Here is a 13,653-nt window from a genome sequence, read left to right as displayed (position 1 = left end):
ATTATAGATATTTCTATCCTTTGACTCTGATATATTCAGTCAGACAGCCCTTGTGTGTGAATCAGCAGAAATGGAGAGGGGACAACATAAAAAACAATCAAATGTTGGATTTTGAACTTCAAACATTTACATTTAGAGAAATACGAAAAATTTGGATACAGGACCGATATATTCAGAAGTTATGATCAGTAAGAAAATTTTAAGAGCGTCCTTCCTCTCTTCCCACATCCCCAAAGTGAAAGAGATTCCTTTATTTGGGAAAGAGGAATGACAGAGGAAGTGTAAAGAAGAAGAAAAGCCTGTGAGGGATTAGAATTTAGGATGACAGGACTCCACCTGTAATGAACAATAGATGAGAACATATGAGAAGAGAACATTAACATAAGGGGTGATTTAGTTCTCTTACTGTTGGTAACTGGCTAAGATTAAAAAACAAACAAAATTAGCGGGCGCCTGTAGTCCCAGCTACTCGGGAGGCTGAGGCAGGAGAATCGCTTAAGCCCAGGAGTTGGAGGTTGCTGTGAGCTGTGTGAGGCCACGGCACTCGACCGAGGGCCATAAAGTGAGACTCAGTCTCTACAAAAAAAAAAAAAAAAATTATATGTACCCTCATGTTAACCTGAAATTTTTTAAAAAGAAAGAAACAAAAACCACCCTCCTTTTAATAGCAATCAGTTCATCTCCTCTTGGTTGTCCAGCAGGCATGACATCAGTCAAGTTTACTCTAGATTTGTTCAATTTGCATTCAATGTCACTTGTTAGGACAGACTTCTTTTTTTTTTTTCTCTAAAGACACTGATCAGCTCTGACTGTAGTGTAGCACTGTAATCACTGTGGAATGACTGTGAAAGGAAAAGACTGTTGCATGTAGACTTGGGAGGGACTGAACAGAATCAACTAAGTAACTTTCCCAGGGCAGAATCCACACATCCCAGTGAAATGGAAAGGCTCAAGGAGGTCATGCTCATACTAAGAACCTGAATATACATTGCAGAACACTTCTATACAAGAGTTGAGCATCTCTCTTGCTCTTTTAGTATAAATCAAGACATAAACAAGTTATGTGAAAAACTATGCAAAATCAAGGCAAGAATCTTGTGATCTATGAATTGCAAACAGGACTTCAGGACTTGCTCCTAAAAGTGTGGTCCTTGGACCAGCATCAGCATCACCTGGGAGTCTGTTAGAAATGCTGACTCTCAGGTCCTACCTGGACCCACTGGCTCAGAACCTACAGTTTAACATGATCCCTATGATCCTCTTACACAAAGTTTAATTGGAGACACACTGACCTGGGGCACTGGTTCTCAATTTTTGTTTTTTGGGGACTGTGTCTTGCTCTGATATGTGTGTGACCGAGACATTCGTTCACATAACAATTTTGTGTAAAATATTCCATGGCCCTAAAAACTTGAAATAAAAAGGAAAACAGACCTTTATCAGCCCTGGTTTGTGTGTGTTCTCCAGAAGACAACACATATCACACCAACTAAGGTGCTGCTATTTTATTAGAGAATACAACCCCTGGGAATAGGAGAGAAGGGAACATAGCGAGGATAGAAAGAAAACTAAATGAATCCAACACTGCATATCTAACTGGCCAAGCGCCTGGTATCAAGAACAACTAATTAAGTCATCTCATGGAACCAACTTCCAAGATGCCATGTGAACAAATCCATCTTAGGACAATCCATCAGGAGGGAAGGTGGGAGACTTTACCTGCTGGCTCCAAGCTTCCTTTTCTCACTGCTCTAAGGTTTGCTCCACTGTGCTTCTGGACTGTATTTGTATTGGAACTAAGCAGGTCCTGTAGCTTCTCGTGTCTCTGCATCAAAGAGGGATAACCTAGAGAAGTATGACATGAAGAAAGTTGCTATTAGTTTGTCCTATGTGAAGCTGGTCAGAGTCCATACCGTGATGGTTGTCAGAGCAGCAGCTGGGCCAAAACAAGTGCCTCAAAACTTGAGATACATAAAGCCAAGAGGTTCTGAAGTGGCATGTGAGATGCATTTAACAAGATCGCTCCCATCCCCATTCCCAGCCAAAGGTGACCCTACTTGGAGTAGGAAACCCTGCCTAAGTGGCTGGAAATTAGATATATACACAGCCATAGAGAAAATATCTCTTCTGTTTCTAAGTGAAACAGTAAAGAGATAATTTTTTTGTTTGTTTTAGAAACTGAACATGGACAAGGCAGAGAGGATGGAGATGTTAGGTGCTCAGGGTCTGAGTCTGAGAAATACCTTAGATTGATGAAATCTCTAAGAGGCTACAAAGTTGAGGTTCTCAGCACTGTCAGAGAAAAACAACCATTGATGACTGTGGCAGAATATCTAAGTTCAATTGAGTAAGATCATGGACCAGTAGAGAGATGGAAGGAATAACAATTAGTTCCTTTAACATTCTCTAGGAGATTGGACAAAGTAGTGACTATATTTGTGCTAAGGTTGTATAGAATTTGGTGCAGAAAGCTCTGCCCAGAGGTTTGTTAGACTAAGGAATGTAAATGGAACCTGCCTGAAGTCTGTGTTGGCTGAATCACGACTTGCCAAAAGTAAGTTTAATTGGGCAAAATTTGGTAAACCCATAAGGAGTAACTTAAAGTGAAAAAAGGTAATGTTTGAAGACATGTGTAAAGAATACAAATAAGCCAGTACCCACCTTAAGCTCATACATCTATCATATATGTACTTTGCACAAGAGAAATAAAATTTATTTTCAAGCACTTGTAAAAAATTAAAAAAAAAACAATAAAAGCACAATTAAAGTTTTCAGCTTTCCCCAAATCACCATGCAAAAGTCACAAAACAAAATACACTAAAATAATAGTAGAAAAATTAGTGACAAAAAAGTAATATACTCAGCACATAACTCAAATATTTCAAAAAGTAAATGCACAATTTTGTCTAATTTGTAGGTAAAAGTGAAACTCAAAATGGAAATTACAAAATGTTTATTTTAAAAAACTGCAATGAGGGTGGCGCCTGTAGCTCAAATAGCTATGGCACCAGCTACATACACTAGAGCTGGCAGTTCGACTCCGGCCCGGGCCTGCCGAACAATGACAACTACAACCAAAAAATAGCCGGGCATTGTGGCAGGCGCCTGTAGTCCCAGATACTCGGGAGGCTGAGGCAAGAGAATCGCTTAAGCCCAGGACTTGGAGGTTGCTGTGAGCTGTGAGCCATGGCACTCTTCCCAGGGCAATAGCTTGAGGCTCTGTCTCAAAAAAAAAAAAAAAAAAAAAAACCTGCAATGAAGCACACTACATTTCTAACCAGAGCATTTCAGCTAAAGCAGTAACAACAAAAAAAACGATGTATAGTCTCAACTACTTTTACTAGTACTTAGAAAGTCTGAAAATAAACCAATTAAGATTTCAATACTGGGCAGTGCCTGTGGCTCAGTGGGTAAGGTGCTGGCCCCATATACCGAGGGTGGTGGTTCAAACCCAGCCCCAGCCAAATTGCAACAAAAAAATAGCAGGGCGTCTTGGCGGGTGTCTGTAATCCCAGCTACTCGGGAGGCTGAGGCAAGAGAATCGCCTAAATCCAAGGATTTGGAGGTTGCTGTGAGGTGTGACAGACAGCACAGCACTCTACCAAGGGTTAATAAGTGAAACTCTGTCTCAAAAAAAAAAAAATTCTAAAAAAAAACAAGATTTCAATACAAGATGACAGAAGAAGAATTAAATAAAACAAAACACTCTGAATGGGAAAAAATTAAATAAAATGACAAAGGCCAGGCACGGTGGCTCGTGCCTGTAATCCTAGCACTCTGGGAGGCCAAGGCAGGTGGACTGCCTGAGCTCACAGGTTCGAGACCAGCCTGAGCAAGAGCAAGACCCCCATCTCCAAAAAGTAGCCTGGTGTCGTGGCAGGGACCTATAGTTCCAGCTACACGGCAGGCTGAGGCAAAAGAATCACTTGAGCTCAAGAGTTTGAGGTTGCAACATGGCACTCTAACGAGGGTGACAAAGTGAGACTCTGTCTCAAAATAAATAAATAAATAAATAAAACGACAAAACAAAAAAAAGCTATACATTTGTTTTTTTGTTTTTGTTTTTTTTGGTGACATGGATATGGAATTTTTTTATTTTTATTAAATCATAGCTGTGTACATTAATATGATCATGGGGCACCATACACTTGGTTCATAGACCGTTTGACACATTTTCATCACACTAGTTAACATAGCCTTCCTGGCATTTTCTTAGTTATTTTGCTAAGACATTTACATTCCACATTTACTAAGTTTCACATATACCCTTGTATACATTTGACCAACAGATACATAAACCGTTTGGTTGACAAGAATTGAAAAACACACACACAAAACTTTGTCAAGTATAATTTTTTTTTTGAGACAGTCTCACTTTGTCACCCCCAGTAGAGTGCAGTGGCATCATAGCTCACAGCAACCTCAAACTCCTGTGCTCAAGTGATTCTCTGGTCTCAGCTTCCCCAATAGCTGGGACTACAGGCATCTACCACAACACCTGGCTATTTTTAGAGACAAGGTCTCACTCTTGCTCAGGCTGGTCTTGAACTCCTGCGCTCAGGCAATCTACCAGCCTCAGCCTCCAAAAGTGCTGGGATTACAGGCATGAGCCACCACACCCGGCCTAAGTATAATTTTATTTTTAAAGAGAAGGAAGATAAGGAAGGGGTGAATAAACAATATCAGTAATAAATAACGGGTATTTAGTAGTCTTTTACTGAAGATTAAATAAGGGTAAAAATAATATCCAATAAACAACATCCTTGAAATTAATATGAAAATTTGGATAGCATAAAAAAACTCTAATGAAATTATAAACAAGCAAAGTGGAATACGGAGAAGAAAAACAAAAAATAAAAGGAATGCTGGTAAATTACTTAAACTACAAAGATATCAATTTTTTTAAAAGAAGGTAATTTCAATTGTATGAAAGTTTTGTAATATACAAAAATGGTAGATAATTTCTCAATTATTTTATGAGTTTAGCAATGACTGTGGCCCACAAGCGAGAAAAGACCAAGAAAGTAAAATTGTGTTAATCACATTTATAAACAGAAAAGCAAAAATTCTAAATAGATGATCATAATCAATGCTTCATTATAATAACATCATGACCAAAAGCTTAATCACAAGATTGTAAGAAGGAAAGCATAATCTAACAAAATCCACCAACAAAGTTAATTTACTAAAATAATCTATCTAAATAAGAAAAATCAACTGAAGAATTGTCAATATACCATTGAATATTCAGCAACCATTCATGGTAAAAACGTCTTCCCTTTTTACTAACCCCGATGGAGGTGGAACACATTATCCCTAGTGAAGTATCACAGGAATGGAGAAGTACGCATCCTCTATATTCAACTTTGATATGAGGACAATTAAGACAATTAATGACATGGTGGGGAACGGGGGAAGAGGCGAGCAGACAGAGAAAGAGGGTGGGGGTGAGGGTAAGAAAAAGAAAAAAAAAGAAAATAGTGACTAATTCTCACATAAATTGGATTCAATTTTGACTAAAGTACATTACTTAAACATTAATTTTTACTTCAACTTGTTAATATGTTGTTTAGGATACAGGATACTGCATCCTCATTTATAAGTGAATTATGTTTGTAATTTCCCCTTTATAATAATATATTTTTTCTAATTTTAATATCACATATATCCAGATTAAGTAGAATGATTTTAAAGTATTTATTTTTTCTATTGTCTGTAAGATTTGGCATGACCTATTCTTTTGAAATTATCTTTTATCTTTATTTATAAATATTAGTTGTCTATTCTTTGATACTTTGGGAAAAAATAATAAGAAAAGGTTAATTGATGACTCCCTACTGAACCTCAGAGTCATAGCATTCTATAATAGACACACTCTTATTTGAGAATGTGAATGTTACTTTCTTTGCATTACTATTATTATTTTTGCTTAATACTTCATTGCAGCAATCATCTGATTTCTTTTCTGAATGTATTTGTCTTCGTTCACCCTCTGCAAGGTTTTTGTTTCTGGTCCCTATCTTAAACATTGTTATTGTTGTTAAATTTTAAGCCTTTTTAATTTTGTAAAGGCAAAAAGTGGAAGCCTAATGAACACATGCATATGTGAAAATAAAAATAAAAATAAAGTCTTACCAAACTTAACTCTCATCAATGTACATAACAAATACCCGTAGCAAGAATATGTACACAGTACAAGATACTAAGTTCTAGAATAATACACATTCAGACATTTTTTTTAAAAATCACTTATCTCCAATCAACATTGCTCTGAAAGTTCTAGCCACTGCCATAAATGACAAGGAAAAAATATGGTGTCTATAAAAGTTGAAAAGTATTAAATGAAGTATTATCTGTGGAGGATATGATCATCTATGTAAACAATCTAAGATAATCAACTGACAATTAGAACTAAAGCAAGAATTTAGTTATGGCTAAATACAAGATGGACATAGAAGAAAAAATGGCTACACCATAACAACAATAACCAAACTTATTTTTTTTTTTTGCAGTTTTTGACCAGGGCTGGGTTTGAACCCGCTACCTCCAGTATATGGGGCAGGGGCCCTACTCCTTGAGCCACAGGCACCAACCAGTTATGAGACTTTTTTTTTGGCTCTGTGCCTGTTGCTCAATGGTTAGGGGACCAGCCATATATGCAGGGGCTGGCGGGTTCTAACAGAGCCCAGGCCTGCTTTTTTTCTCAGTGTACCGCCCTCGGGTAGAGTGCCGTGGCGTCACACGGCTCACAGCAACCTCTAACTCTTGGGCTTACACGATTCTCTTGCCTCAGCCTCCCGAGCAGCTGGGACTACAGGCGCCCACCACAACGCCCGGCTATTTTTTTGTTGCAGTTTGGCCGGGGCTGGGTTTGAACCCGCCACCCTCGGCACATGGGGCCGGGGCCCTACTCACTGAGCCACAGGCGCCGCCCAGGCCTGCTTAACAACAATGACAACAACAACAAAAGAAAAAAATATCCGGGCATTGTGGCAGGTGCCTGTAGTCCCAGCTACTTGGGAGGCTGAGGCAAGAGAATTGCTTAAGCCCAAGTGTTTGAGGTTGCTGTGAGCTGTGACGCACAGCACTCTACCAAAGGCAACTTAGTGAGACTCTGTCTGGAGAAAAAAAAAAAAACAACTAATAAAATAAAATAAAAATAAACCAATAATGAGTTTTTTTTAAAAATTAATTCATAATATCAAGTGCAGGTAGGATTTAAAACAGGGCTATTAGGGCGGCACCTGTGGCTCATTCGGTAGGGCGCTGGCCCCATATACTGAGAGTGGTGATTCAAACCGGGCCTAGCCAAAATGCAATAACAACAACAACAACAACAACAACAAAAATAGCCAGGCCTTGTGGTGGGTGCCTGTAGTCCCAGCTACTCAGGAGGCTGAGGCAAGAGAGTTGCCTAAGCCCAGGAGTTGGAGGTTGCTGTGAGCTGTGATGCCACTGCACTCTACCAAGGGCGATAATATGAGACTCTGTCTCTTTAAAAAAAAAAGGGGGGAGTGGCTATTAAATGTAGAATGGGCAAAACGTAACTATGTCCAGAAAGTCCCAAAGAGGAGAGAGAGGGAAGGGGAGGGGGACAGGGGAGGAGGGAGGGTATTTGGGGGGACCTCACCTAATGTGCCTGATGCAATGGTACATTTCAAAACTATTAAGAAATGAGTATATTGGGTGGCGCCTGTGGCTCAAAGGAGTAGGGCGCTGGCCCTACATGTAAAAGGTGGCGGGTTCAAACCCAGGCCTGGCCAAAAAACTGCCCCTCCCAAAAAAAAAAAAACAGAAAAGAAATGAATATAATTATGATGGATGTGTTACTTAGTTCAATGTAAGAATTTCACATTGTATTTTGAAGCAGTACCCTGCACCCCATAAATGCGTCAATGTACAAAGTTATGATTTAATAAAAATAAAATAAATGTAGAATGGGGACACTTGAATAAACTTGAATGAAGATGATAACAATTCACTTTACAATTACCCATTAAGTTACCTTTGCCAACCAAAGCTGCCACTCGTCTTGAGGGTAGTAAAGTAAAGCCTGAAGGCAATCTCCGGACAGCCCTTCCTGTGGGGCCTCACTGAGACTTCCTTTCCGATAGAGTTATGCACTCTGACCCGGAATTGCAGACTAGACGCTCGTGCTGGCTGCTTCTCCGCGTTTCTTCGTGAGGAAGTGCAGACAGATCTTTTTGAGTGTTGGAACTACCTTTTTGTTTTGCAACGGCTGTGATATCCTGCCACTAGCTCTGTCTCCTTAAGACTGAGTGTCTGAGACTTGCCCCGTTTTTGCGAGTTGCTCACAGGAGCCTCGCGATCTTTGATCGTCAGTCAGGGCCTCTGCTCCCGCACGCCATGGCCACAGCCCTGAATTCTAGTAGCCAAGATGGCGTTATCTTGGCATCAGTGAAGATGAACCAGAATCAGAACAGTGTGAAGTTAGAGGATTGGTTTGTGCACTTCACCCCTGAGGAGTGGGAAATACTTGATGAAGATCAGAAACGTATGTACTATAATGTGATGGAAGAAACTTTTGCACTTGCGGTCTCCCTGGGACCTCAAGTTTTTACACCCAGTGTCGTTATCAACCTGTTGCCAGACAGATTGCCCATATTACCTGGTAGGGTAAACGTGGCTCAGGCCAAGGGGATGATGCCTGGAGTGCAAAATGATGGTGTATCTCCTGAGCAGGGTGGTGGTGTAAGAGCATCACAGGTGGGGACTCCAGAGGGAGGCACTTGTGGGGGACGGCCTCCTCAGGTGGCGACTTTTCAGAGGGAAACTCCTAGGGCAGGTCCATGCACCCAAGATGCCGACCCCTGTGATGTGTGTGACCCAGTGATGAAGGAAATTTTACACCTGGCTAAAAAGCAGGGATCACGCCCTGGGCACCAGCCATGTACGTGTAAATCATGCGGGAGAGATTTCTGGTTCAGTGTAAACCGTAAGGAAATGCAGCGGCAGCTGATTGGAAAGAAAGTCTTTCGTAGGGAAAATGACCAAGCTTCACTTGTGAAGAGCTTAAGTTGCCAAGGGCCAGAAAAGGCCATTACTCGCAGAGAGGGTGAGATAAATTCCTCCCCAAGCTCTGGGCTTGTCCACCAGCAGACCACTAATAACGGGGAGGAGCAACAGGAAATTACTGGCTGTGAGGCCTTTAACCGTGGGCAGAGTGCTCAGAGGTCCAGTGAATGTGGGAAATACTCCAGCTGGGATAAAAACCTTCACGATGCAGAAATGGGCACAGAAGAAAAGGCTTATGAGTGCGGCGAATGTGGCAAAATCTTTTGCTACAAAGAGCACTTGGAAATACACCAGAGAATTCACAGAAAGGCAACATCTTACCAGTGCAGTGTATGTGGCAAATTTTTTGCCTACAAAGCCACCCTTGTGCTACATCAGCGAATTCACACAGGTTTCAAGCCTTATGTGTGTCCTGTATGTGGGAAAGCCTTTGCCAGAAGAACATACCTTGTTCAGCACCAGAACATTCACACTAGAGCAAAGCCTTTTGAGTGCAACCAATGTAATAAAGTCTTTGGTCGCAGAGACACACTTACTCAGCACCAGAAAACTCATAGTGGAGAAAAGCCCTACGTATGCGTCAGTTGTGGGAAAGCCTTTACCCGCAGATATGTGCTGCTGGAGCACATGAAAATCCATCCTGAAGAAAATGCGTATGAGGGTGGTGAAGGTGGGAGAAGCAGCCAAAATTGCAATCCTTCAATCCACAAGAAAAGTCACAGTGCAGAAAACTCTCATGTGTGTAGCCAGTGTGGAAAAGCCTACCTTAATAGGTGCCACCTTGTTCAACACATGAAAATTCACACCGGCGCGAGCTGTGTGGAGGTAGAGAATATGGAAAATAATTTAGTGGCACCTGCAGCCTCAAATATTGAAAATGTCACCGCGGAGGAAGAGGCTATGTGTTTGGAGGATGTAGGGAAGCCTACTGATGATGCTCCCACTTCCAGTGGCATGTGAAAGCTCCCACTGGAGAAAAGCTTTGTACAGATAGCAGTTTGGATGACCTTTTAGCTTCACCTTTTAAGTTTAGCACATGAGGCACGTCACGCTGGAGAAGGGCCTTAAGGCTACAAGGATTTTACTGTCTCCTTGTTTAACAGAGCATGACTCACAAAAGACAAAAGCTCTGAGAGTAGCCTTTGTGAGGAGGCCAAAAATCAGAACTTGAACTTGGTACATTTGTGTATATATACCAGGCCTTTGTACATTTGTGTGTATATATAACAGGAGCATTACCTACAAGTGCCAAGTATGTGGGAAGCTTTCGGGAGCTATGTTGCATTTTCTAACCTGCCCGAGGGCCTTTACCTGAGTTTTGTCATTGCCAGTGTTTGCTGCAGAAGCTATTCCACTTCTACTGGCTGTCACGGTTCCACAGTGTGTCGGAGTCACCCCAGTGTGCTCAGAGAAAGCAGACTTCTGCTCTCTTCTGTTTCCTGGGGGGAATCATGAATGGTGTGAACCCATTGGGTGTCCTTTTTCTCTCTCACCTAATGGTTTGCAGTATGGACGTGACCTCCAGGTACTGCTTAAAATAGCTGAGCAGGAATCTGCTGCAAGTTTCCGGAGGTTTCTCTTCTTCATGGACAGCACAGACTCTACATGGAATAGCTGAAATTAATTTCTCCAAACTTCAAGTCACCCATCCTTGGAACTTCCTGCCCTACACTGAACTGATTTATGCAATGCCTTGTACAGTGATTTGTGCCTTATTGTTTAAAACTTTGCTGTCTTCTGTTCATGATACGGGATTCATTTGTGACAAAAGATTTGTAATTTGTGCCTTATTGTTTACAACTTTACTGTGTTCTGTTCATGATACGGGATTGATTTGTGACAAAAAAAAATTGGGCTTTGCCAATATGACGGGAGGAACACCTTTGATAGGGGCTCCAGAGTGCCTTGAATACCTCTTGGTCCACTTTGGCCTAATTTGCATGCTTATAAACCGTCTTAGGTAAAACTATAGAGCTCTGTGGAAATGACCTTGTGACCTGGTATCAGGACATCCTATAAGCAATAAATTCACACTGGGGACAGCATGATTTAGTCCCTCTTACCCAGGGGATTTGTAACAAATCCCCTCATTGTTGAAGTATAGCTTTCTTCCAAAGCCAACCAGAAGTCACAGCCTATGGAGCCTACTTTATCTGGTCGTCAGATAAAACCTATAAGGACTTAAGGGGTTAACACCTATAAGGGCTAAGGGGTAACAGAATTGCCACATTTTTTATGGTAATGTGTTGAATATTGTCATCATTCCTGATGTAGAAATTTATTAAGGTTAAAGATGTTAATTCTGTTTTTCTACCTTTTTCAAATAGTAAGCCTTAGGGCTAACCCTGCTAAATGTTATTTTACTTCTTTAAAAATTCTTAAATGGGCTTGATTATATATCATTCAGAGAAAACATCTTTGAGAAAATAAAACTAAGCCAGGTACAATGGTATTTGCCTGTAATCCTGGCTGTAGGCTAAGACAGGATTGTCACTTAAGCCCAGGTGTTTTAGGCCAGTGTGGCCTACCTAGTTAGACCCCATTATCTAAAAAAAGAAAACCCACTAATATAAAAATTTTAAAAAGTTGTAAAACTCTCAAAAAAATTAAAAATTACATTAAAAAATTTAAACTATTAAAATAAAAATTTTTTAAAGTTTTTAAAAACTTTTGGTAGGCAGATAAGACCAATAAGGGCTAAAGGGGCTCATAATATTTTTTTGAGAGAGACTCTCATTTTGTCACCTTTGGTAGAGTGCTGTGACGTCATAGCTCACAGCAACCTCAAACTCTTGGGCTCAAGTTATCCTCTTGAGTAGCTGAGACTATAGGCACCTGCCACAATGCCCAGCTATTTTTTAGAGATGGAGACTCACTCTTGTTAAGGCTGGTTCTTGAACTCCTGAGCTCAAGCAATCCACTGCCTCAGCCTTCCAGGGTGCTAGGATTATAGGTGTGAGCCACCTCGCCCAGCCAATAAGTTTTTAAAATTTAAAAAATAAAATAACACCCTTCAGTTTAAATATAAGCATACTTGATACAGAAAAATATGCATCGTAAGAAGTAGTAAATACTGTAACAAACAATGGTTTTGTGTCTACTCTGAGGCATGCACAGATTTCATATGTGTGTTTGGTAATGTATAGATTTTCTCAGGACCTATAGATATCTTTATCTTTTATGGCTAAGGACAGTATCACAGCAAATAATCTAGGCATTTTTGGGATTCCTGTACTTGTCTGGGCTGGTGACCTTATACCTATCACTGCACAGGTTTTAGTAGAGAGAAAAGAGGTTGTAGTATTCCAGAAATGAATATTGTATGAGCTAGTCAGTGTTCGGATAGTCATGGCCTTCATAGCTCTCCAGTTTCTACTTGTCATTAAAGCAAAGATGACCCACCCAAGATATGGGAAGTGGGAGATGAGTTCATATATGATTAGTTGATTTTTGGAGAGAAATGAAACATTCATTCCAATGTTTGAAATAATTTTATCTCAAACAGATTTATTGGTGTATAATTAGAATATGATAAACTGTACTTAAATTGTAAAATTTGACGAATTTTGACATATGTACACCTGTAATACAATTACAACAATTAAGGTAATGAACATGTTACCCCCAGAAGTTTTCACATGCCTTTTAATGTCTTCCTCTTGCCCCTTCCTGGTCCCTCATCTGTATAACAACCACTGATCTGTTTTATGCCACTTGACATTAGTTTGTATTTTCTATAATTTTGTATAAATATAATCATACAGTATATGTTTTTTTTTCTACTTTTAAGTAGCATTGTTTTGAAATTAATGTTATCGAAAATGCCAGTAAGTTCTTTATTTTTGAGTAATATTTCACTGTTGCAGTACTACAATGGTTTATCCATCAGTTCTTGATGGACCTTTGGGTTGTTTTCAATTTGGGGTATTAAAGCTGATTTGGAAAAAAAGTAAAAGAATCTTTAATGACTTCACAGAGACGGTCGCCTTGCAAAAGAAAGGCAACTCCTTAAGACTAAACCCCACCACTCATATTGCTTCCTCATAGCCATTAAAGGTCAGGTTCTAGGGGAGAATGATCCAGGGGAGAATTTCAAGATCTGAGGAGATAGCACTTTTATTTAATATAGCCTCATGTTATCATGAATTTGTATAGGCAAGAAATCAGAACATATTGCAGGAATGGCTTTCAAGTTTGCTGGACAAAGGAAAGTAGAGCATAAGGTTAAAACAGGTACAATTTATCAACATTGGGCACTTACTTGAAATGTGACATTAAGGGCAAGGTGAAGCAGCTTGCTGAAGCCTGCCTTAAATGGTTACACAAAAGAATTCAAATATCTCAGAATTTCCTGGGGCTCGTTTTTTCTGTATCTCAGAAGGATGACTCCTGCACCTTGTAGTTTCCCCCTTCTCTTTTCCTCTGGCTTTTCCTCATGTCAGTTCGGCCAGTGGGAGATACCTGACAGGGACCCAGAGACCGGAGGGCAGGAAATAGAGAAAATCCAGGTTTCTTCTCCTCCTGTGCTTCACTTGCTTTCTTCTGGTAATGTCTGCATCTCGTTTGCCTCAGTAGTCCTTCCAGACAGTCCTGCCATGGTTCCAATATTTACCAAGT

This window comes from Nycticebus coucang, chromosome X, assembly GCF_027406575.1.
Source record: "Nycticebus coucang isolate mNycCou1 chromosome X, mNycCou1.pri, whole genome shotgun sequence".
NCBI lineage: Eukaryota > Metazoa > Chordata > Mammalia > Primates > Lorisidae > Nycticebus > Nycticebus coucang.
The sequence above is the reverse complement of the archived record's forward strand: the minus strand, read 5'-3'. Positions refer to the sequence as shown.